Consider the following 22,682-nt stretch of genomic DNA (forward strand, 5'->3'; position numbering starts at 1 on the left):
GACCATGAGAGCCCTGCTGCACTGGTTTGCTGTCCTCAGTGCTTGCATGGCAAATGCTGCTTGACTGCTGGACTGCCAGGTGGGTTTTGTAAAAGGCCTGAAATTTGCCCATTTGTAAGATATTTCTGGTTCTGATTATAACACAGAGTGCATTCTGTGGAAGGAGCAGCAGCACACTCCTGTGCCATTTTCCTAGAACAAAATATATGGTTGGACGGTTTCTGCTCTGTAGTTTTCTACTATGAAATCCTTGCTTAATCTCAAAAAAAGAGGAAGAAGAAAAAAAAAACAAAACAGTTACTCCCTACAAAACTTGTATTGGAAAAAAGCTTAAATCTTCCAAATCAATAATATTAGGATAATTCAACAGGACATGTACTGTAGTTAAATAACACAGATGCCAAATTAATTTAGGGTTTTTTTTGCCTTTTGACTTCTATTTTTAAGTTATTAATCTGAGAGCAAGGTGAAATGGGAAGTAAAGAAATACTGTGAAAGAGGGTTGAAGAAATTAAACGATGGTCAGTGGAAGGCAGGATTGTCTAGCAGGAGAAAAATGAGGGGGAGGGCTGTCAGACAGACTGAAACAGAAAGGTGGAAGGCAACAGGTTTGGACCAAGAACTCACAAACTGTGACCCCTATTTATTTAGACAGCAAGAAGCGCACCAGTTCACGGTGAGGCTGTGAGGCTGAGGAAGGCTGTGCATGGTCCAAGGGGTCTGGCCATGCTGGGCAATTGTTTCGTACAAAACCTCTCTCCCTTGGGGCAGATCTAGGACTAAGCAAAACCAACTGTTTCTTGCAAGCTCTGTGGGTTGAGTTCATTGCCTGGGCAGGAGTAGACCCTTAGGAGAGGTCCTGGTTAATATCTTAATATTTTCAGTTTGAATTATGCATTGCTCAGGCTTCAGATTGGCTGGGAGATGGTTAGCCCAAAGGGACTTATGATGTCCTTGTATCTTGCTGACCACAATCCTCTGGAAATAGCTTGTGGGCCAATGTTTATTTGGGAAGGACAAATAGAGTGTTTGTCTCAAGATGAGGTGAACTTAACTGTGATGGAGAGAACATTTCTAAGCTTGAATACCTTGGGTAATAGTGTTGCTTGATCTTCTGGTGATATGCTACTTGGCAGAAATCTCATTTAAAGGAGATATTCCAACTTTTACCAGCAGTTCTTTGTTTTTTTTTGTTTCTTTGGTATTTTTTTTTACTCAGTTCTCATTAATCTTACATTTGAACTTTTAGAAATGCTAAACACTGGTGTGAAAAGCTGACTGAAATCTTTGTTTTTTGATTAAAGGTTTTCCATGGGATTGCCTATTTAATAAAAGATTTATCAGCCATTGCTGTGGAATTCTTCAGTATAGTGTAAATTACACCTAATTAAACAAAACATTTGGAATTGTCAGCTAGCATCATGGTGCTGGCCTAGTCCTTGATGACAGACAGCAATGGTGAGAAAATGTCACTGCGGCCACACAAGTGTTGCGCTATCAGCCACATACAAGTGAAATGTGGATTAAAATGCTATTAACATAGCCAATTAAACATAGGCATAAACAAACCAGTTAAATCAATAACAGTGGCTGCTGTGTTACAGAGCTGGTGCTTTGCAGTGTCTCACTCGGCCTATCTGAGGACCGCCCAGAACAAGAAACCTTAAGCCAGGATGTTTTGCATGTCGATGGGCAGGATAAGGCCACACCTTTGCAGCATGCACACAACAAAGTCATACTGCTGGCTGTTAAGTATCATTTTATTTCCTAGCTAAAAAATGTTTGATGTTTTTCTTCCCTCTTTTCTATTTTTTTTTTTTTTTACAGTTATACATGATGTGTATTCATGCATTCCAGGTCTCCTTAACAATCTGCCTCTGTAGTTCGTTATAGTTGCTGTAATTGTGGCTTGTGGCTGAGGTGTGAGTCTCAGGGCCAGCAAAGAGCATGAGCCATCTGAATGGGAGGTTTCGTAGCGCAAAACTAGGTTAGTAACAAAATAAACAGAGGTAGCCTGCTATTTCACAAGAGAAAAGTCAACTGTTCCCAAGTCTTTCACGTAGCCACCACATCCATCACACCCATTTCATGCTTTCTCATATTTTTTATTAATGCTTGGTTTTGGATATGCAGTTCTCTGTCCTGGAATTATGAAGATGCCCATCTTCTGCACCTTTACTTTAAATGTTTGTTAGTCCATTTTGTAACTTTTCGGCATCACCTCCTCACCAGTTCTTCTACTGTCAAATGTAGAAATTAAACTCTGCATACGTATTCTTGTACGGACTATGAAATAGAGTAACCCTAGAATGAGAAGGTTGGAAGTGTTTTGTATTTTTCAGGTGTTTAATCTAATCTCTCTTCCTGGTCAACTGGCTTAATCCCTTAGTCTTAAAGGATTAAGTGCTACCTATAGTAGATCTCATCCTGATGTCAAAAGATTTCTCTGGATGGCTGGTATCCTAAAGCCCAAAACCAGAAAAATAATCACTCTGCAAAAAGTCAGCATTGCTTTATTGAAACCTCCATTTGAACAGTTAGGAGAAGCATCACGGCTCTATTTATCTCTTAAGACCACTTTCTTAATCACTACTCTTTTTATCTCCTAAGACCCGCTTCTTAATGGCAATAACAGGAGAGCACTGGGTATTTTTCAGCCTGAGAACTTTCATCACAAAAAAATGATAAGATTTCCTCTTAATTGTTAATCTGAATCCATTTAAAAATGAAAAATGAAAAATAGTGGTCTTTTGTTTATATTTTTCAGTAGTGATTAAAAGAAGTGATTCTTTAAACAAAAAATGGAGAAGGAATTTTTTGAAGCATATTAGGATTCTCTTCAAAAGACTAGACATTTCTTTTTGAGGGGTATAAGACACCCATTAGGAGGCCACTTTGATAGCATGTTGGGTTTTGTCAAATGAATGCCCTTTAAAAGCCGCCCAACGGAAAACAATGGGGCAAAAAAAGCAAGAGCCCTGTTTCCAAAGATAACTGAGCAGGCGTTTAGCAGTGGCCCATGTTATGGGAACACTTTAAGTAGATGGTCCTGCACAGGTTATAAACAAACTTGCCCCATTTTCAATGGCTGTTTTATCACTCTGGTGGCCCAGTAGGCATTTTGATATTGATATCAGAGCTACCACGTATCCAGACAGTGTCAGGTTTGCATATCCAAACTGCCTTATTCCTTTGAACAGTAGCAAGGAAAAGCTTGAGGCTGACTGCTGTGCTGGGCACTGAGCTTCTGGAACTTTATTAAAAGCAAAAAAAAAAAAAAAAAAAAGTATCTGAGCACTAAAGACAGCCCCTGAGGTTAAAGGCAGATGAGGAAAGTAAAGTTGCTTTTGTGTGAAACCAGAGGCCACCACAGCCCCACTGCCTGGTTTGCTTTTGGGGTCGTTGTGTGCCACCAGCTTCATTGGTAAGATGCTTTCTATGCTTTGTGTTGCTGCAGGTTGGGTGAAGTCTTACCTCAGATGTCTGTGGTGTGCCAAGAGCACATTGCACGTGGATCATGGCCTGGACCTGCGTCTCTTCTCTTTCTGATACTTATTCATTTTGGATGCTGCAGGATCAGGCTCTACAAATTAGAAAATGAATGAAGAGCTTGATTAGAGCTTTAAATGGGATTCTTGAGACTTTTGTTTGTACCTGAGGCAGTACGTATGCTGAAATTAAACAGCAACCACTTTTGGCATGGTTCCTCTGTTCATATAATCTCTCTAGCAGACAGTGTTTTCCTACTGTAAATTTCTCTCATATGTATTTATTTATTTATAATCAGAAGCACCATATGTGCATATAGGGTTCTGGGGAGTAATCAGGGCCATGTTCAGTCCAGCAATGCCATGGTCATTCTGTCCCACCAAGGCATGGAGGGAATTTGGGCTTGATACCTTCCTTGCTCCTGTCTGATTTTAGTTAGTGTTGCTGTGATTTGGGGCTCTTCTGGGAGCTTACTGACCTACTTATGGGTTCTGTAGCCCCTCCTGGATGTAAGTAAGGAACATGAGAAGTCATCATGAGGTCCTCTGCTGTCTTCTTCCAGTGTCCAGCCCTACCGTTCCTGAGGAGCCCATCTCTACCTGTTGCTCTAGCCGCTGTCTCAGGCAATGTTCCTCCTTCCTTCCAAACAAGCCTTCCCCATCTCTTAAAAGGACACTCTTCAAAGGTCATGGGTGACTGACACTCTTTTAAGCAACAATCTGAACATTTTATAATTAAAACAGTGTTGATATGAGGGTATTTGTCTTGCAATAGAGAAATCAGGAAAAAGAATAAAATGAGGTCAATGAGGAAAAGAGAGAAAAAAGGGACAAGAATTACAGTGACTGGCACTGACTGAGGAGGGGAAAGCTGCTGGGAAACCTTGAATGCAGCAAGAGTTGGAAGAAGGGAGAGACTCTGACTGGAAGAAAACTAAAGGTTAGAGGCAGTCCCTGAGCACTGTAGTGTGTTTTCCTGGAAGGGTGAAGCCTGCCTTGTGGAATGCTTCATCTCAGAGGGAATGCAAACACTGTCCTGGGCTCTGCCTCTGGGCTGTTTGTTTTGGTCTTTGCAGATCGTATTTAACATTGGGCAGTGGCATTGCTGTTGCTTTGTCAGGTTGTCAAAACCACTGGGAAATGCAAGCTGATTCAGCTTGAAGTGTATTCCTATATCCTTAAACTTTTTTCCTTTTTTTTTTTTTTTCTGTAGACAGTAAATTCAGCTTTTGCATGTGATTTTTACTTCATGACAAGGTGTGATGAAGTGCTTAAGTATTTCTGTAAGTTTAAAATTATCTTTACAATGTCCCCCGTTAAGATTTCTGACAATTGCTGTTAATCTTTAGGCCAGGGAAAAAGGCTTTTTCCACACCATATGGACTACACCAGATTAATTTGTTGCCTGTTGTCCTTCATGGGACATGAGGCACATTATGTTGAGTGATAGATTGTCTGTGGATGTGTCATAGCAAGAGCATGCTGGCATATACACACAGTTGACAAAGTCCTGCATACCTACATTTAGTCAATGTACTTACCTGAGGTGTATTTTGCTATTTTATTTTCCCTACTGCCCTTAGCATGCATTTTCACATTCCCGTTTCACTGAACCATTGCTAGGCTGGAGATCAGCTTCTTGTGCAGTGTGCTCAGTGAAGTCTCCTATTTCTCAACTGCAAATCAGTGCAGATGTGGGCCATTAAAGCCATGATTGACTCCAGACTAAGGTTTCACTCCCAAACAGTTTATGCACTATTGAAGGCTAGGTTTTTTGTTCTTTGATACTTGTGTTTTGTAAGAGCTTCCTGGCAACATCACTAGTGCAAAGTCAATTTTTTATTAGTTTATTTCTAATAAAGAAGATAATTTTGTGGCCAGAGAGTTGAGACCTAGAAGCTCTGTTGTGTCATGAAAAAGACCATATTTTAATGTGTGGAAATATTTCCAGGGTGTGGTCTGTTTGTGGATCATTTGTTTTAAACATCCAAAGCTACATGGTGCTAACAGTATGTGATCAAGGCGCTTGTACCAATGTAGTTTTTGTGGATTAAAATATGGGAAATAGGTTGCCATTCACAGGTGAAACATAGTTCTTGAAACAATCACACAATCCTGTTTCCATGAGTAATACACAAACGGGTCAGAAGATTAACAGGGTGTTGTGTTCCACAGTACAGAATGCTGGTTTGCTTCAGTGGGATCAAAATACATGCAGAATTTTAACAAAGTCTATAAATTAAAAAAAAAAAATCATTTCCCCTTTCAGAATTGTGGTGTCTAGCATTGAAAATCAATTCAGATATTTATATCCTGTAGCAGTTGATTTCTAAGCAATTAGAGTAGAACCAAAGTATTTGCAAGTTTTGTATTTTCTTCTGTTGTTTGCTGCTTCTTGTATAATTTTATCCATGAAGACTTCTTTACCACTCTGTCTTGCTGACTCAGCTGACTTAAAATTAAAGCATAAAATGAAATGTGAAATGTTTATTTAATCATGGTGATGTTCTTAAAAACTTGAGAGACTTTTTTGTATCACTAAAGAAGTGACTTTAAAATTTCCTGAACTTCTTAAAATGCATCCTCAAGATTGATAATTAATGAAGATATACTAAACAGTAAATCAGCATTTAGGCTGTATTTGAATAATTAGAAATTTAGACTAAATTATCCTAGTGTGTCCAATATGCTTAACTTCATGATTTTAAAAAACGTCTCATAAAATGATCAGATCTTTTGTACAAAATTATTTCTACCTGATTTAAATTCTGGGAATGCAACATCTTTAGCTATAACACTTTTTTTCTGAAAAGAAGGAAAAAAAACTATTCGGTGTTCAAGACTTTTGTACAAAAAGTATAAAAGAATCTTAATGGGGAGGAAAACTGAATCTGACAGTGAAATTCACACAGCTTGGTTAATTACACAAATTTTAATTCATGCACAACCTCTGACCAGATTTCATTCTCCTGCTTGACTCTTTGTAGACTTGCATCTTGTCGCTATAGCAAATCAAAGACTAACCAGTAGCAGTAATTTTAGACAGTTCCCTGATACAGTGAACTTTGCCAGACAAGAATGTACTTGACTCTAGATCCAAAACTTTGCTCTTGATATGTATAATTCTTCATACTATATCTGAGAACCACTGGCCATGGTAAAGCAAATGAAGTGTTAATTATCCAGAAAGAGCTCAGTTCTGCCCAGTGATGAATAGACTGCCCAGATTCAGAAATGGACTTATTTATGTGATTAAAGTTAAGCACATGCTTAATCTCATTGATCTCTAACATCAATAATGGTTTACCAATTCAGAGCTACAGTTGGTGTTGCAAACACAAAGGAGAGACGAATGAGTGGGGTCTCTGTCTTGAATTTGCCCACTGCATTTCTTGTGCACTGGGAGGTGCAAACAAAAACAGGTTATTGCTTGGAGATGGACTTCTTGGAACTCTAAATTCTTTATTATTGTTGGTCTTTCCATTTCTTGTTTCTCAAGTTATGGGTGAAATTTGGTCGTTAATGTTTTGAACCAAATAGATTTGGTGGAAACTGCTCAAGTGAGGGGATGCAAGCTAGGAATAAACACACTGGCAGCAATCTTGATGACAGAGAATATTAAAATAGAAAAATTACAAATGAAAGAGAAAAATTCTAGGGCTGGATATCAATCAATAACATGCATTTGTAGCCTCCTTCAAAGGTGGAAATAAATAGAGATATAATGGTGCCCTCTAGACCTGGTGCTTTCACCAGTGTCTATGTGTGCCTGGCATGCTTGGAAATATAAATGCCATAGCACCAATATCCAGTAACATTTGAGTGCAAGTTCATTTATGTTGCTTAGGTGTGGGACATAAAACTGACATATACTGCTGGAAAGCTAATTTTGTCTCCCTGGGGGGGTTATTTTTCAGGACTTCTTTTTTGTTTCTGAAGTATTTCTTCTGTAGAATACCCTTTATCTGTTCTTAAAATGCACTAGAGAGGCAAAAAAAAAAAACCACTCCAAAACCTTCTCTAGGATACTCACCTTTGGTTTTCTGTTGCAATTATCCTTCTTTGGCTGAGAAATAGCTCTTTCCAAATATTTTCTCAGCAGTGCGTATTAACACCTACAGTCACCTTTCATAGCTTTGCTAGAAAAATCTTTATTCCCAAAGCATCTGTGCTGGAGTACTAAAAGCACAGACACTTCTAACCATTTTAGATAATGGGCTGAGGAGAAAACAACTCACTATTCACACAGGAGCTTTCATCATTGATAGAACTGCAGTGGTTTCATTGAATGGAATTCAGCTTTAACATTTTTTTTCATGTGTAGTGTAACCTCAAACATAAGCATGCTTGGTTAGCCTCAAGACTGTTGATGAAGCAAGAAAGGTACCATTGTCTACCCACCTTTAATATTAATGGAATTAAATAAACCTACTTTTGTTCCATGGTCTTCAGTTAGAAAAAAAAAACCAAAGTTAGAACCATTATAGTACATTAATATCTATTTCCAAACATGGAGGGGTGGCGTGAAAAATCCCTTGAAGATTATTTCCTGCATGAAGGTTTACTTTGGGAGGAAGGAAAGATAAGAAAACCTCAGGGAAGAAACTACACTGACTTTTGTAATGAGCTGTGTTCCAGCTATATAGATCTCAATATCCTAAAGCCAGTTTTTGGGTTGAGGATTAATGCTTAGTTTTGATGACACTGTATTAGAGAATGTGCTGTGTCAAGAATACATTTCTTCTTAATTGCCAAGAGATTACTAATAAACTCATCCAATTATTGGTACCATGTTTTGTGAAGGTAGCTTAGAAGGGAAAATAATATTGACAGAAATCAATGCCTCAAAGGTGATATGAACATCAGATTTATGTGACGATAAGAGACAATTGACCAATCCTGGAATGTACAAACTAACCAAAACTGCTTGGTTCTGAAAGTTTTTCATAGAGTCAAAAGCAGACTGACATTTTTAACCCAATACCTTCACAAAGGTTTATAAAACTTTCTGGACTAGTTTGAGGTTAGTTATCATGAGATATGCATAGATTTATGTTTGGTGATGAAATTATACTTGAATTTCATTTGAATTGCAGAGCTCAAACAAGTCAAGTAGCATATGAAACCTGACCATTTGGTTATTTATCCAGGTAGAAGAAAAAAACATGCAGGTACTCTGAGGAAAGTTAAAATGCCACTGGTTTTTATTCCTCTGCTCTCTATTTAGTGAGTGATAAACGCTGCTGCATTCCTCAGCCTATTTCTTTTGTGTTCTTGGTTACCATACAGCATATGCAATATACAGAAAAACACAAACATTTCCTGCTTTTTTTTCTTGGCAGTTTTCTCAATTCGGTATTTTGGAATTAAAATGAAATAGTGTGAATCAATGTAGAGCACACAGAACACCACGTTTCTTGATCCTCTGATGAGCATTTTTAGAAAAAACTGCTGAAATATGCATCATAATCAATCTGATGAACAACCAATGAAAAAGGCTTTTAAATATTTAAGAATTTCTGTGTTGTAGCACATTTTTTTAAAATGAGACTGCAAGTTCCTATAGACAGAGAAGTCCTCCACAGAAGACTTTTGCATCAGAAGGCTTAAAATGCCTAATACAATCTTGTTTAAATTGGGATCTACTGTGGCCTCTCTGAAGTACACTGATGACCCTGTTTCAGCACCCAGGGAGTGACCACCACTGCTCTTTCCATCCTCCAGGGAGACTTGCTCTTGATTGCCCTAGCAGTCCCTGAGCATCTGCCTCAATTTCCTCTGTTGTTTTTGTAGCAAATCTTTCTCTAATTACTCATAATTTCACCCTAGCCATGCATGACATCTTCTGGAGCATCCTCCCAGCCAGCATCCACCTGCATTGCCCCCAGGATGGTCTGCAGTAATGCTGGATTGGGTATTGCTCACCTCTGTGTGTTCCTGCAAACTCCCCAGTGTCATGGGGTAATCCAATTTCTAAACACAAGACATAATTGATATTAAAGCACTTTAAGCAACAGTGCAGCTTTGTAAATAACAATTCGTCATCATAGAAAGTGATTTTTGCAAGGCGAGGGCTTGAATAAGGCAATGTTTTTGGGTGATGCTTTAGTGAAGAGATTTTCTGGACATCTGTGATTTACCTGTTACTAATATTATGCTATTTAACAATCAGGAAGCAGTGTGTAAGAGCAATAATAGTAATCTTAGTTAGAATGGTATTGATGAAAGTACCCTTTAATTCACTAATTATGACAGCTAAAAGGCATTTTCACATTCAGAGTTAAAATCACTGTATCTGTATTTTTACCTCACTCTTCCAGCTGCAGAACTCTCTTTCTAACATGTTTTTAGTCATGTTATGCAAATGCCTGTTTAAATTACTAGGAGTATTTGTTTTCTATTTCTGCCCTGTAAAACATAATTTTAATACAAGTTATTTGTGAAATGCACATTGTAAAAGGAAATCAGGTTTCAGATGGCATTTCTATGATAATTTTACTGCAAATGTTGACCATGTTTTTGTATTTCTCTGTAAAAGGTAATGCAAGCTGTGCATAAGGCATATTTCAAAGATCTAATATTGTATGTGACTAAATTAGCGAAATAGCATTGGCTTCCCTTTGAACAGTTAGTCTAGCACTAATCATATGGCATAAAATAGATCACCCCCTTGCATACATTTTGTGGCACACGGTGCTGAACATAGCCCTGTTGCAAAGGTCGAGTGCCCATTCCCTCTCTCCCTGCCTGGCACAGGAGCTTGGGGTGTTCACCCCAAATGAACATGAGCTAAAGGCCAAACAGCTGAGCCTGTGGAAATACACACGGCTGGCACCATGGTGTGGGTGGGTGTAATGCATGTAAATGGCAGGTAACAAATGCATGAGCAAGTAAGTCAAGGTGAAGGGTGTGCTGAATACCTAAAAACTGACTGCGGTGCTCTGCCAGCATGGGGAGAAGGAGGGGGGAAACTGGGGAGCCTAGCAAGGTTTAGCCCCTGGGAAAGTGCTTGGGAAATTCCCAGCCAGATCTTCGTGCTGCCTTGTTAAATGCAAAAAAAAACGGCAATTAAAATCACACTTCCTACTTCAGATTGATTTGTTTAATAAAAAAAGGTTAGTTGCATTTAAAAAATGCATGGGCAAGTTTGCTGCATGTGGGGAGAATAACGGATATTGCTGGCAAGAGATTGCTCTTAATAAAACATCTCCGTTTCAATGGCATGCTGTATTTTTACTTGGCTTGATCCTCAGCCTCAGAATCCAAATGGAAATTTTTTGAAACAAAAGGGGGTTTCTGGAGGTGGTATCCTGTTGTTTGTATCTCTGTCGCACTTTTCAATCAAATGATTCGTACTAGACTGAAGTTTGACAAACCCGCTGTAGTGTCACAAAGATAAAGCTTCCTCATAAAATCAAAAACATATAGCAGATGCATGTTTTATTGAACATTACTAAAAATAGCATTTTAAACCCTTACTCTGTCTGTAATGCTCTTTAAGTATCTTTTGAACACTGCCTTCATTATTAAGTCTCTGAGCTTCTGAAATAAATTTCTGATTTTTTCTCTTCCACAGATCTTATTTTCCCAAACAGTTGATGTTTGTTTCCTATTTTGCATGCGTGTGTGGTGAGTGAATTGTCAGTCAGCTGATGGCTGTTCAGTTGTGTCAGACAAGATCCCAATACAACATCCGTAAGCAAATTTCAGACCCAGTACCATGAATACACTTTGAGATTCTTAAAGAATCTCAATAGAAACTAAGATGACATGTTTTGCTGTTTGGCAACTTGATGATCAATGTTAGGGTGAGGGGAGAAGTGTGCTGTCTTCCTGTTGTCATCCCCATGCTCACCAGTGTGATGCAAAATACCCCTTCTAGCTTTGTGCTTTGCCAAGAGCAAGGAAGGTGAAATACAAGATGCATGAGTCTGCTGGGTTTGCAAAAACAAGGGGCTCAAAAAGTGCTAAGAAACTGAGGACTGGGAAGTGATATAAACCAGTTAGTAGAAAACATAGAGTCAAGATTTGGTTGGGTAAAATAGACAATTGAATGAATAGTTCTGTACAATCAAATATGTTATTGGTCTTGCATGACATTATAAACAGCACTTGCTGAAACAAGACATGAAAAGCTACAGTTTTATGATGTTGTGGCTTAAAATACAGCTATAAATGGCAGATAATTTGCTTTAACAGATAACAGATTCAGCTCAAATATTGCATTTCCTCTCCTTCTGAAACATTCCTCTTATGGAAAAAGACACCAAGCACACGTTCTTTTCTTTTTGTTAAATCCAGTTTAGCACCATCAGTGACAAAAAACTCATTTCTCTTGCTGAATTTTCCATCAGGCTGATAGGTGAAAGCTTTTAGCACCCATTTTTGTTATTTGCTTTTAGCTTTTCAGTTCACTTTATAAGTAAGTTTTGCTTATTTTACTTCTAGAGTTGCAATCTGAATAAACCATGGTACTACTTCTAAAATTTAGCTACCTACACAGATAAGCAAAATTAAAGGGGCTGTATATAGAATTGCTTATTTTTGGTAGTCTGCAAGAAGAGAAACCGCATGCACAAACCCACAATTCTTTTGAAAAAGAAAAAGTCCTAACTGGAAAACAGTAATCTTGTAGGAAGGTCTCTAAGATAGGAATTTGAAAGGTTTGTAAGCATGGGCAGGGTAAGAGCAGTTCCGATTTAGCTCATAGAGTTTGCAGCCTTTCAGCCTGGTAGGTCTTTTGGATGTGCTGCTTCTGCTCCCCTTGCAACCTGGGACGAGTCTTACGGCTATGAAATTTATTTTATACCCATTGCCTTCTAGCTTCCACAGTTTCACAATAGTGTGTCTTTGGACAATGTGGAGGTACTTGTTCTCATTCAGGGCTATATATGTGCCGTATCAAAAATCTGAACTGCTATATTAGATAATATGCAAATAAAAAAATCCCCACATATCTAGCAAGACATATTAGCTGGCAAATATTTTGGAGCTAGAAGGCTGAAAATAAATAATACATATGATCTAAAAAAGCTTACAATAAACCGAGTCTTGACTTCAAGCAAGTTTTGAGCAGCTCTTTGCTTGCAAATAAGTTTGGTTAGTAATGTGTCAGCATAGGTGATCTCTAGAAGCACATGAAATGCTGTAGTATCACAGTCTCTGTGCTTCAGGAAAAGTGGAAATGCAACTGAATTTGGGTTGGTTGTCTTTCACAGCATCCTGTGGACTGGTCTGGTTGAATGGAGTCCAAAGTCCTCGAGTCTCCTAAAAGAGGATGATATATTAAGACAAGAGTGTATTACGCAGGAAGACGTTAACAATGAATCTCAAAACTTATTGTGAATGTTAAAATCATACTGACTAAAATATACTGAGGTTAAAATACAGGGTAACTTTACAAATCACTATTAATTTCTTTGGCTTTCGTTGCAATAACATTGATTTAATTCATTAGATTCCTTTCTAAATCTATATTTCAGTTTTAGAGTTGTCAGTTTCTGTTAATGACAATTTTGCCCATCTGTTCTAACACGAAAATGAGGCTTCATGCAGCAGACATGATAGATCTCTGATAGTTGAAGAAGTAAGAATCTTAAAGGTATTTCATTTGGATTAGATCCACTCTGATGAAATTCACCCTTGAAATTAAGCCTAGTACTAAAAACTTTTAACTGTATAATCAAAAAACAAATGTGTCATATCCTGTCACTTAGGCCACTGTCTATTTCAAAATTTATCGAAAAAATTTCAAAACATTCCCACACATTCTCTTTCTAGCGACAGAGCCATAATTTTGGGTGTCAGCATATCAGAATCCATTGGATGTGATTAGAATCAGAATTAGTTTCTTTAATTTGGCCATTCAAGCAGTAGTATGACTACAGTAAGTCATTTTGCTAAGCCAGCCTTTGCTACCAAGCTGGGTTAGAACTTCTGTTGCAATCCAGGTTTAAAACTCCCGATCCTTGCCCAGGTCAATCTTCTGAAGGGGTTATTTTTCAAAGCAGTGTCTGAGTTTTAAGCACACAAATCCAGTTAGCAAATAACAAGATTATGTTCTGTGCACTGCTTTAAAAATTTACCCCTAATATCCTAGAGATAGGAGCACAGCTATTGCACATGCTGCAAACAAGGTATAATTTAAATTGGTTTTAGTAAGCAGTTCCCTGCATTTGTGTAAAGCAATGTTATTCTGGGGAAAAAATGCTCTGCTAATTATTCAGTCTAGAAAAATAAACACATCCATTAAAGGCTAGAGTGCATATTAATACATGACCTCTGTAACCATAGTGTTTGATTTGCAAAACTTCTAGAAAATTTTGTATCCATTAAATATATATGGAATTGGATTTTGTCTTTATCACTGAAAGTTACCAAGCATACACTGCCTCAAACTCAGCACATTTTGCATTGCCTTGTAACAAAGGAGATGGTTCCTACCGTGTGCTTCATTACTGCTTTTTGTCTTAGACTTCTCTTGACATACAGAATATAGCTGGGAAAATCAGACTAAGGAAGCTCCTACAGGACCAGATTTCTAATTTCTAAATACAAACTACTGAAAATTTAGCTTTTCAAGTGTAATACTTCTAACAAATTAAAAATCAACAGAAATATTATGCTTCTATGTTACCTGTTCAAGTGTATAGAATGTACAAAAACTTTAATCAAATACTCAGGTTTGCTCAGTTTTAAATTGTGTTAGTTTAATAGTTTCTATTCTGCTGTTTATATTAATGACATATTCCCATCTAAATATATTGCAGTGCTGAAAAGCCATCAAAACATTTCTAAGGTTGAATGAGTGCAGTTGCATTCATGATTTTCTAATAAAATGATCTCTTTCTATTGAACTGCCTCTTTTATTTTTTTTTTAAACAGAGATTGAGATTGTATAATATATATACATAGTTATAGGAGCATTATAAATACAAACTGTAGCTTCATTTACTGTCTGAATGTTTGATTTCAGTTTATAACTACACAGTGGGCTGAGAAATGTGAGTTACTGTACATAAAACATGAGAGCAAAAGAAAGAAGAATAAAAAATGAAAGATGCATTTGGTTATTTTTTTTACGTATTGATTACAAGTCTTACTATTTGAAGAAGCAACTGATAATTTGTTAATAGTGATTTTTTTTTCCAAGAACTGGTGTTTCTAAAAATGATTTTAATCTATTTTCCCTTTCCTCTTTCACAGTCCAGTTTACATTCTCTGCTCTTTAATTCTGGCCTCTTTTGCAGGCATTTGGTATTTGTAGTATATGTATAAAAGCAGTTTGATATTGGCTAAATTTGGGCATAGTCCGTGTTATGAATAAGAACATCTGCAATGGAATTAAAAGCAGCATTCACCAAAATCCAAGTGTGAAGTATCCCAGTTAAGCATATGATTCTGAATGCATAATTTAGTTGCCATATTTTGTTTCTTTCCTCTGTGTAGAATGTTTATGAAATTCTCAGATTTATTAGGTATTTAGAATTTTCCTTTAATTTCTTACTGCTTTTTTCCCTCTGAGCTTTCTGTGCCTGTAGTTAATCTGCGCTTGGACTGGTCTCATGTCATTTTATTTTGTTTCTATTCGTGTTGGATGACTAGCCAGCCTATCAGGGATTTCAAATATTCAAATCAGCTGCAATTCAGGAACCCGCTATAGTTGTTTGAGTTTAAAGTGTGTTTTCCTACTCATAAGTTCTGCTATTCAAATACTGGGGCACCAAGCAGTCCTAAATTGTACTTATCTTTAAAACCTAATGCCTGTGAATCTCCCCAAACACTCAGACACACACACACGCGTTCTCTCTCATTCCCTTTTTCTTATTTTCATGTTAATTGTTATGGGAAGATTTGGAAACTCTGGTTAATTCTCCGATTGCAACTATTTCAGCTGGTAGTTGGTCAGGGAAAGCAAACACGAGAAAAAAATCAAATGAGATCCCTCTACAGAGTGGGTGACAGCCCAGAATCTGTGCATAACCTAGTGAGACAAACACCAAACCAAAATATTTTGATGATGACCGAGCTGGGAAGCAGAAGGTGAGCACTTGCTGTGGAAAGCAAGGTTTGATGTAACTACATGTATCTGTGTTACTGACCATCTTCCCTAGAAGTTTTAATTCAAGAAGCCAGTTCCTACCAAATTCAGCATGGGAGGGCTGGATCAAAAATAAGGTAGTTAGTGTCCTTGAAAATATAAGTCACTGGGTACAGAAAAGAGATCCTGTTTCAAGCAGAAGATGGCTTGTATTGCTCACAGACACTGCCCCAGCAAAACACACATTCTGTCTGGATGGTGGTGGCTGGAGTGAAACATCAGATGAGTATAGATGCTACCAACGCTTTCACTTGGTGTGATGTCAGTCATCTGGTTTGTGATGAATTCATTTAGAAAATAAGCTACTGAAAACAGTCTTTCAGTTTGGGAACCAGAAATGATTTGGTGTTTACCCAGACTGAGGGCTTGGGTATAACAATAAATCCTTAAAGGAGCACAATAAATTGCACGACTAGTTTGTCAACTTAAAAGTGGTTATCACTAGATTGTCTTATTTTTATATGAGTAAAACTGTGATCTGTTTAAAAATGTACTGAATTGAGAAAGGTGAATTATGGTTTGAATTGTTTAAACACAGAATTCTGGCTTTGTTCTATTGGATGTGAAGAGCGTAACCAGGTTGTCTCACTTACAGGCACCTGACTTGCTTCCCTCCTGAGAGCTGAAGCACTTCCCAAAGGCAGATGGTCTTCCTCCACTACCAATTTATGTAGGCTAAACTTAGGTGCTCTGACTGCCCTTCTGCGGGGTGAGTTTCCTCCCACACACAAACATGGAGGGAATAATAGGGTTTATCACCCAAATAAAATGGAAATAAGTAGCAAAATTCCAATGTGTCTGTCTGCTGTTTCATTCTTAATATTTAATTAAGAACATGGTATCTAGAATGTAATAAGAGCTGAGTGATAGTTACTAATACTTACTGTGTTTAAAGTTTAGGAAAGCTTTCAAAGATCTACCCACAAGTCTGTACCGAGGTGCCAGTAGAAAGGCTTTACACCATTGCGTGGATTGAATATGATAATCTGATCTGCACTCCTAATAGTGCTGCTCTGCTAAACAGACTGTTCTAATCAGATAGAAATGCTAATATATATAAAATCTTTACCCATTTAAAAATAATAAAATATTTTGCTCCAATTAATTCTGATTGTGCTAGTAGAACATACAATCAACAATGTTATGCAAATAGTTGTTTTTGCAGTTGAAATCAATAACTTATTTTCTTTTGTAATAGACAAAAATATAGAAAAAAGATGTTATTATTAATTGCTTATAAAAATAAATCTTTGTGTGGGAAGCCTGCAGGTATTAATCTCATTATAAAGACTTTCCCTCAAAGTCTGTATGACCATTATTGTTCATGATTCGACCACTCAAGAAATCTTGCTATAGACTCCTATTTTGAAAGTATTTATTGGAAGCTGAATGAAATTAGTTCTTTATGAGCTAAGTAATTGTAAAGTTACATTATCCTGTGGAAAGAGATAACTGATAAAATCTGACAATTTCAATTTTAAAATGGCTGTGCCTTGCTGCACTGAAGCCATGATAACCCTCATATTTATAAATCTATAGCTTACTGGCTACACATACATAGTCATGAAGTATCGGTTGCGCTTCCTGATAAAATTACTTTAAATATTGATTATAAAATAACCTGCGTTTAAAAAAAAAGCATACTGCTTGCTCATGCATATGGTATTGTTCGCTTCATTTGAATTCCTGTATCCCTAATTCCTTTCTTATTTTTGTTTTGTTCTCTTGAACAGCCATTGTTCAACTTTGTTTGATCAGTAAATGGGAGAAGCTTCACTAATTCAGTTTTAATGACAGCCCTGCACACGGCAGGTTTCTTGTCTGCTGAGGAGGAACATTGACACTTTGTTATGACTTGGTGCATCCAGCCTACACATCTTAGATAGTATTTTTAATCTCTTTAAACTGATGAGAAGTAATGGATAACTGCACTGAATATAGAGATAGTTCAAGCTAGTAACACAAACAGCTAATGCTGTTCACTAGTCTACTGGTTATACCCTACCCTTGGAGGGCTTGCGTGTAGCAATGACTTCTTGTGGTCATAGCTTCTCATAGTCTTTGAATGACTATGGAATCTTCTTTGCCACTGGTCATGCAGACTTGTCCTTGACTTGTGCCCTCAGCACCCAAGCAGACATCTTAATGGTGTCTCTTTGAAGAGGTACCATTCTCTTGCAGCTCCTTTCCACCTGCATAAACTAATGGGGGGCATATATTATTCCAGAAAAGGGCTGCTAGGTCTCCAGCAGTGAGGCTTGATCCACACTAAGGTAATTACTGTGTTTCTTTACCCTTGCCAGTGGTCCAAGATATACAGTGCTGACCCTGTGTCTGTGTCATTAACTTTGAAGTTGTGCCTGTGGATGTCAAAGCAGGATTGAATTTCATCTCCAAAATGATGATCTGGTTTCTCCTTTATTCACAACCAAATTGGGTACAAAATCATGATTCTTCCATAATTTTCTTCCGTGCTCTTTTCAGCAAGGGAAAATCAACAGATCTAGACTATATTGTCATAACTTCCATTCATAATAGAAGTACCAAATTTCCAGGATGTGTTTCGTGTTAAAGGCTACTGCTTTAAACTGAAAAAAAAGAACCATTGAGACCTCAGGACAACTATAGCACCATAGCATTATCTATGTTGTGAATACATGTACTAATTAAAAATCCATCCCTCTCCAAAAGTTAGCCATATATCACAGCAGACTGTCCAAAGTGGCGTAAAACATCCAGCAGATCAGAAGCAGGAATTCCATTAAAATATTGTGTCTGTTTTTCTGCGTGTATGTGCAGGACAGCTGGGCCTGTTTTGATTTTTATAGAAAAACATAGCATCCAAAAGTCATAACTCCTTGTTATACACCAGGATTTACTCACATAACATTTTAAGGATGCAGATATTAATATGCATTACCACAGCAAGTTGGTGTTATGGGCTCCTTCTGCCTTAACTGCAGCCTCAGGAAGATGCTACCTGGCTGGGTCAGGGCTGGCCACATTTTCCACGGGAATTGTCAGAAACTTCCCAATTTCACTGTCAGTTCCAAAAAAAGATATTATAATAAATACAGAAATCGCCTCAGTTTATAGACTCTTTCCCAATTAGCTATGCTGGGGTGTGGTTAACGCAAACTAATCATACTCTGGAGTGCTAAAATGTACATGGTACTGCAGAGTGCCTTGCGTCTCCTGGGGTGTGATTATTTAATGATAATGATGCCCCCTGCAGAGGCACCTTATTGCTCTTTTGCAAAAACAATCTTTATTGAGGGGAATTAATTGCATTGTTGTTGATAGCAAGAAATAAGTTAATATTTTGAAATGAACTTTCTGGTTTGCACAGCTTAAAGGGGTGTTCGCACAATTATGTCAAATAAATGACCTGCTTTGAAAGTTTCTCTATATATTATGTCTGGATTCCAAAGCCACTCTGGATATACATTTTCTCTGAAGATTTAATTTCACTGGGAGTCTTGAAATACTCTCTGTTCCATGGGCACCTTGTGTTGCTGCCTAAAAACTGATCTCTTCAGGGTCACTGACTGTTTTCTAGTTAGAGGCAAATTTGCAGTTATGCCGGATTCCCACAGCATATTTACTCTATGCAAAGTATCTGAGAGCAACTTTTATGGTAGGGTTTTTAATTAGTGCAATGTATAAAAGCAGCACAGTTAATAAGGATGAAATTTGCTGGTGTGCTGACTTCTATGGAAGGCAATTGCCTCAGAGTCATGGTCATAGCCTAGTCTTAAATATCCATCCATATTATTGCACTGACACTACATAGATTTTGGAGGATGCAGCTCACAGTTCCCAACTGAAAGATACAAGCAGCAACATACACTTTACATACTCCTATTTACCCACTAATTTATCTCCCGAATAATCGCTAATTTACTTATCTCACTGCTAATGTTTGCTACAGTAGTTTGGGTTTTGTTTCTCACTTTATGGGAGTCTTTGCATCATTTTTATCACCTGCTTGCTTTTTTTATACTAATGGTTCAGCACATCAGCATTACAGTAATAATATAAGTATATATTCATTGTAAAATAATGATTTACTGAAGCAGGATGGATGTATTTATCATGTATGCAACATCGCAACAAATGAAAATATCAGAAATATGCGGCCTCTTATCAACATATGTTTAGGCATACTGAATGTGTACGCATGAATACAGCTAAGCCTGTACTGCTCCTGCTCCTGGTGACCCAAGCATGATGTGGATATCTGGGTAATGAGGGGGTTTTGCTGCTTTTAGATGGTTTGGCATGCTCCTCCTTCTTGCTGGAGGTATGTGATCTCTGCTACCACTCTGGACTCTGGACCAGTGTCCAATTCCTGCCCCCCTGAGAAGTCATATGGTTCAGTCTGTGTATTGGGTTTGCATGGCAAGGGTTTGGTAGTGGGAGGCTATGGTATGGCTTTTGTGAGAAGATGATAGAAGCTTTTCCTGTGTCTGACAGTGCCAATGCAGCCGGCTCCAAGACGGACTCACGGATGGCCAATTCCGAGCCCATCAGCAACAGTGGTTTTTCATTTCATCTAATTTTGTTCATATAAAAATGGTTTCCGTGTACACAGTCCTAGTTGTAGTAAAGTAGAATTGGCTCACTAATATACAAGCATCCTGCCGTTCATCTGTATGAAACCAAGATCTTGGATCAGCTTCTATTTTAGATATAAAATATTAAAATCTGAATAAACTAATTTATGTTGTGTAAAAGCTGGTTGCTTCCTCTTCAAAGAGTGAATGGATATTCTGATTTTTTCCATCTTTCCAGCTGGAAAAACAGCCGAACATGTCATTGCTTGAGTGCAGGTTTCTTATTTGCAGAGAAAAAGTATGGACAATTACAACATGCATTTCAACTATTTCAGCCCCCTACGAAAAGAGAAGCTTATTTGATCTGGCTCCCATTAGCTCAGTCAGTAATAATATATATATATATATATATATATATATATATATATATATATATATATATATATATAAAAAGGCTACTTTTTTCAGACCTGTTAGACAAGGTCAGTCATTCTCTGGAGCTTTGTTTTAGAAGCTTTGATTGGTAGAAAATTAAAAAAATTGAAACTTTCAGGGATACTATGGGTGTTGACAGAAAGTCAAGGAAAAGAATAGGTATTTCTATTTCCAGAGAGCCATAGAAATTGGGAAAAGCAGTGCAGGTGCTGAAAGAGATGGTATGGATAACAGATGAAGCTGAGAGGAAAGATATTCCACAGGCTTTCAGGAAGACAAGGGAAGGCAGGAAGGGATTGGCAGTGGGAGCAGGTCCTTCCAGCTTCCCTGATCTGCCTGGCTCAGGAGATGACAGTGTTGTATGTATGTGAGCAGAAAAAATGAAAAGGAATAATCTAATACAGAGAACAAACCAGTCCTTGAAAAGCAAAGAAAGTAGCATTCAACCTTTCGGTGAAGAGTTGGCTCTGCATCCACCCATGTTTTATTTTGTTTGGTCTTGCTGCCTGGTACCAGGTAGGTCTTTGGGAAAGAACTATTCACCCACGACCTGACTACCTGAGTATCAGGATCACAGCCCTGAGGACCCATTTCAGTAACAAATTGCTGCTTGGAGCAGTTTCGAGAAAGATGGTGCTCACAGGAACTATCTGTAGATAGCCCCTTGGAAAAATATATGTTTGGCTCAACTGATGTCAATGAATGAATGAGAAGTTGCCAGTGTTGCTGTGGGTTGCACAGTGTTTGGAAGGTTGTGGTTTATCTTTGTCTGTTTTTTGTTTGGTTTGGTTTGGTTTGTGTAAGCTGTAGAAATCAGTGAGAGAGAAGCTTTTTTTAAGAAATCAGAACAATTATTAAGAAAAAAATAAACAACCTCATTAAAGAAACTTGTCTTTAGAAGATGCCTTTATTGGGAAATGCATGCCTTGTCTGGATTGTCAGTCTTCACTATTTTTCCTATTGAGTTCACCTCAGATAACAAGCAGAGATGATCAGCTATTTCCCCACGAAATAGGAATAAGAAAGCTATCTCCACCTGATTCATTGGCAGTGTAGATGGATACTGGATCTATCTGAAACTCCTTCTCTCTGGTAGATCAGTGTTTGAGGGATAGGGCTCTGAAAACCAAGACCATCAAAGGCAGAAAGGACCATTCTGGGGAAAAAAGAAATCTATTATAAGCTGTGTTGCATACATGTGGTTTGTTTAATGTGTGGCATATAATGCAGTTAATCTCCTTACAAAGTCACTGCTTAGAGAGTAATATGAAAGGAAATCCTGATAAAAGGCACCAGGGTAAATTTGACATTGCATGTAGCAGTCAGGTTTGTGCATTGTAACTGGAGAGGACAACATAGTTGTTTATTCAGGGGGGGAAATGATGCTATAAATTTCAGGTATGAGACTAAAAAACAATTAGATTTCATTTTAAAATCTCCTTCCCCTTTATTCCTGTCCATTTCAGCCACAGTCCTTGTTCGAGCTCTTCCCAAAGGAAAGAAAACCAGTGATCCTGTTCCATATGAGGGAGTGGGAAGCAAATGCAAAGAGGGGAGGCAAGCGCCTCTGGACTCCAGATGTGATGCTCTGCAAGGCTTGTGTTGCCCAGTCTCCAGCAGCGATTCCTCTGCAGGTCTCATTAACCTTGTGAAATTGGGCAGGAAAAGGCCAAGAGCACGGTCCTTCCAGAGTCCTTCAACCTGCTCCAGGCTTCAGAAAGGGGTGAAGCTGCAGGATGGGGCTCGGTGTGTGCAGCCTTCCAGGGATTCTGTGATGAGTTGCTGTGAGTACTTGTTCCATGTCTGCCATGGAAGAGCCGTGCTCTTGGCTACAGAGCTGGGGTGCCCTGCAAACTATGGAAAATGCTTTCCAATCAAGAGAGAACTCTGTATACATAATAAACGTGTGATTTTTCTGATGGCTACGTATAGCAGAAATGCTGCAGAATAGGCTGTGTGTCTTGTCAGAGCACTTAAGTTAAATAGGAGCACTTTGTGTCATTGTTTTGATCTTCAAAATAAGAGAAAATTGAATGCAAAGAGCTGTAGGGAACTTTCAAAGCACATGAGCAATTAGGAGCATAAGTCCTTTTGGCTGAATAA

General features: G+C 38.0%; 1 long non-coding RNA gene across 2 annotated transcripts in view; it reads right to left on the reverse strand.

Annotated features, from left to right (window-relative positions):
* Positions 1-3,137: 3,137 nt before the first annotated feature.
* Positions 3,138-22,682, reverse strand: part of LOC130594413 (uncharacterized) — a 51,039-nt gene continuing 31,494 nt past the window's right edge. The window contains exons 2-5 of one of the 2 annotated variants that reach the window (XR_008971084.1): positions 21,616-21,735; positions 12,527-12,755; positions 3,475-3,583; positions 3,138-3,253 (exon numbers count right to left, since the gene is read on the reverse strand). This is a non-coding gene — a long non-coding RNA (uncharacterized LOC130594413). The remainder of the gene's footprint in view (positions 3,254-3,474; positions 3,584-12,526; positions 12,756-21,615; positions 21,736-22,682) is intronic. The other variant, XR_008971083.1, reaches the window with a different exon arrangement.

Source organism: Pezoporus wallicus, unplaced genomic scaffold (genome assembly GCF_028554395.1).
Source record: "Pezoporus wallicus isolate ANWC-B61680 ecotype Strahan unplaced genomic scaffold, APGP_CSIRO_Pwel_v1 contig_13243, whole genome shotgun sequence".
NCBI lineage: Eukaryota > Metazoa > Chordata > Aves > Psittaciformes > Psittacidae > Pezoporus > Pezoporus wallicus.